Source organism: Elaeis guineensis, chromosome 13 (assembly GCF_000442705.2).
Source record: "Elaeis guineensis isolate ETL-2024a chromosome 13, EG11, whole genome shotgun sequence".
NCBI lineage: Eukaryota > Viridiplantae > Streptophyta > Magnoliopsida > Arecales > Arecaceae > Elaeis > Elaeis guineensis.
The window spans coordinates 958,666-962,791 of record NC_026005.2 but is presented as its reverse complement, the minus strand read 5'-3'; the positions used below and the strand labels follow the sequence as shown (position 1 = coordinate 962,791).

Below are 4,126 nucleotides of genomic sequence, written 5' to 3'. Positions count from 1 at the left end.
ATGTTGTCAGGAAAACGGGTGGCATGGTTGATATTATGGCATTTGTAGGATATGACTGAAACATAGGTAGTTCATGATAAGTTTAACCTAATTGCAGAATCTTTAATAATAATAAGTTTGATTTATGATTGCAAAATAATTTGTAATTTGGAGAGGTACATCACATATAGATAGACAAGAAAATGAATTCATATAATCTATTAATGATGACAGAGATGTCTGTGAATAATTTGAATATTTTGACAGATCATCAGTTATAAAAAATTAACAATGATTACAAGATTTTTCTATAACTCAATATATTGTGTTGCAGCTTGCAAAGATGCTATAAAAAAGAAGTCTTGACACATTATAAAATGTCGTTCTGTCACTGTAAGGATTTACTCAGACTACTTTCGCTTGGGAAAACTTCGAAAGGGAAACAATGACAGTTCCATTCTGTAGTCTGAGTCTTGGTTGTACCGAATTTATTTTGGCCTGGATCATAATCAAGTGCCTAACAAGACAAATTCATTTAAAGCTATCGTGACCCAATCAAGCAAAAACTTAGCTAGTGGATGCCGGTCCCATCCCATTATCCCATGTACCATGCATCTGGTCTACAATCCTCTATCTGATAGAGGTCGTATTTTGGAGTGGAAAAAAAAATGATTCCTCCTCCTTTGCACAAATCTATTGTTGAATTGTATAATAATTACTTTGAGAACTATATAATGAATTTAAAAAAAAAAATTAAAATATTTTGAGATCTGTATATGGTGTGATCTAATGATGGATAACGTTAAATCACTTTTTCGCGTGAAAGATACAACCCGAACCCTTCTCCATCGTATTCTTGGCGGTGGCCAAAGCAAGGTGGTTTCATTGGTTAGCAGTCGGCTTTCGTCCCAAGGTGGTAATTAAAGCCACTCTTACGTCAACTACGTAGAAACTACCTACCGTGTTCCGTCGGGACGGGTTATTATAATATTGATTTCGTGTCAGCTTTCACGATGCGATCCGTAACCCGTTCATACCAGTGTTTTACGTGTACGTGATCTTTTTGTTCCTATTCTAATTGCCACCGAGGACAACTTTCATGTGATTTTCCCTTTCATTATATTGTCTAATTTTAGGGTGTTTTCCAACCTAATTTCTACGTGCATGGGACCCGATGTTCGGCCAATCTGATTTCAGTCTGGCTCGGGCTCGGTGTGGGCCATAAGTTGGTGTAATAACAGGCTGGTGTGTTTAGTGTAGTATAAGTCTATTCCTTCTGGGTTAGAGGTGGCGCATAGCTAAGGAGGATACAGGAGAAAAGAAATCTTAGCCTGTAACCAAAAAAAGGGAAATCTTAGCCGATTGTGGGTCCCAGGTTAATTGGATGGCCGGGGATCAATGATTGGGTGCTTACGATAAGGGTGGTGAGCGTCAGCCACCGGATAGTAGGGACCAAATACAGAATCATTTAGCCCTTCAAAAAGTTTAATATTCCTTCAAAAAGAAATACGGAATATTCTCCAACAACGTTATTTTTACTCGTGCAAAAAGCCAAAAGGGCGATTACCAGTAAGCCATATATTATTTTCTGATCGTATGGATATATTTATATTAGATGGGTATGATCTCTTCATCTCATGGGAGAAAAAAAAGAGAGGTACAAGGGTGTTGTATTTAAAAGAAAAGAAAAGAAAAGAAAAGAAGAGACGTGAGGGTGTTGCTTGAGTGGGGGTAAAAAGATCATGTTTTGTAAGAAAAATCATGTTTCTTTAATTTTGAGTGGTGCCTATGCAAAAGGGACTCCATTGAAGAATGATGACTGAGCAAGGAACAATAGATCGAGCATAACTTTTATTTTATAACTTTTCTGATACTAGAATATCAGTATTGATTGTCAGTGGCATGTAAAAAGAAAAGAATACATCAATCCATGATTCCAATCCGATTTGATCATTTTGATTTGATTTAAATCAATTTTTTAATAATTGGTTCAATTTGGATTTTAAAATTTTCCTACCAGAAATGCTGGTTCGATTTTGATTTGAATTTATAAAAATCAACTCAATTTGATCTGACCTACATGCATGTGTGTATATATATATATATATATATATACACACACACAAATATATATACATACATAAGGTTGCAAATGGGTTGGATTGATCCATGATCCGATCCAGTCCGACCTCCGCTTAAATCCGATCCGATCCATTTTAATAGATTCATGGGGCTGGATCGGATTCTAAAATTGAATCCGTTCAATATTTCAGATCAGATATGGATTTATTGAATTTTGATCCGATCCGACTCGACTCGATTCGTGAGGATTTTGGGATTAATTTGGATCTTTAGATATTTTATTTGACTCAACCCGACTCGACCCAGACCCAATGCTAGACCCGAACTCATCTAAAACCAAATCCATCCTTCCGTCCCAAGTCTGGAGTCTATCTCTCGTACCATCGTATGCTCTCTCAAAACAAAAGGATGCCCATGCCCTCTCCATCCCTGATCTCTATTCTCTCTATCTCTTAGCCCCCAGGCTTCTTCCCCGCTCTCGATCAACCCTTCTCTTTGGTGTCGGCATGACACCGCCATGCTCCGACTTGGGGTCCCTGAGCCGGCATCGTCGGCGGCCACCTTGACAGCTGTAGGGGTTAGCACAGTGGTGGCCGCCTAGGTGGTTTGGACCCCGATTGACGTCGTCAGCCAGCGCCTCATGATCCAGGACAGCGGCACCGTCGTGAGGTACCTCGGTGGCATGGATGCCTTCAAGAAGATCCTTCGATTGGATGGCCTCCGTGGTCTCTACCGGGGCTTCCGCATGTCGATCCTCACCTGTACCCCCTCCAATGTCGTCTGATGGGCATCCTACTCCATCTTCTAGCGGTTCATCTGGGGCGGGCTTCATCGCCTCCATGCCACGGAGGGCGGGGCGACAGGGGGTTGAGGTCGGACTATGGGATCGTGGTGGCGGTGCAGGGGGTGAGTGCAGTGGTGGCGAGTGGAGCGGCGGTGGTGGTGATGATGCCGCTGGACACGATCAAGATGAGGTTGCAAGTGATGGACAGCGAAGATGGTGGTCGAGCGACTGTAGGAGGGACGGTGAAGAGGTTATTGAGGGAAGGGGGTGGGGGGTGTGCTATAGAGGGCTGAGGCTGAGGTGGGCATTGATGTCGATGTCGACGCCTACCATGATCACCACCTACGAATTCTTGAAGTGGCTCTCGGCCAAAGAAAAATCCATTTGAGAGATATAAAAATGAAAAAAAATATATACATGGATCTGAACCGAACCCATATTTTATAGATCAAGATAAGATTATATATGGATCCAATCCGATCCGAATGATTTGTTGGATCAAAAATTTAATCATGGAGCCGATCCGACCCGACTTAATCTTCTATGGGCTGGATTTGGATCCAATATTCAGATCTGATTAAAGAACTGGATCAGATCAGGACCACTCATGATACGATCTGACCCTATCCATTTGCACCCCTATACATACATTTATGTGTGTGTGTATGCCTTTCAATTTGTCTAGCTCTAAAGCTAACTCTTTTACAACATTTTGCATTTTGCTTGTTTGCCTCAACATTGATCGAAGAGAACTCTAATCCTCTCCATGCACTTATTCCTTCTCCCATATGAGGTTTATTAAATATGCACCAAAGTTGATGGCCTCAATGGAGTGAATCCTCAATTTTTTTTACTCTTTTTGCCCCTTCCTTCTCTCGTTGGGGTTGTGCTTGTCAAATTCTCACAAAAACCCTCACCCCTCAACAAAGCAAATCCTAAAACCTTTTTTGCCCTTTGCCCTCCCATTCTCTAATTCGAGCCAAGGCTCATTGAATCCTCATCAGCATCTATGCCCCTTGCCTCTTTCATTCTCTAGCTCCTCCCTAGTGTTCCTATTGGAGTGAACCCTATTATTTTTTTTACCATTACCCCTTCTTTTTTTCGCTAGACTTAAGACTAGTCAAATACTCTTCCAATCTTTTTTATCCAACTTAAAATACAATGAGCTTCTCTTCTTCTTCATCAAAAGATAATTCCTTCAACTTTTTAATAATTTTATTATATATCTCTTCAAGATTTGGATATATACTAGAGTTTTTATCTAAAATTACAAAGTTTCAA

The 4,126-nt window shown here is 40.5% G+C and overlaps 1 pseudogene; it reads left to right on the top strand.

Moving 5' to 3' along the window:
* LOC105060942 (uncharacterized) lies at nt 1-3,233 on the top strand (annotated as a pseudogene).
* The last annotated feature ends 893 nt before the right edge of the window (nt 3,234-4,126 follow it).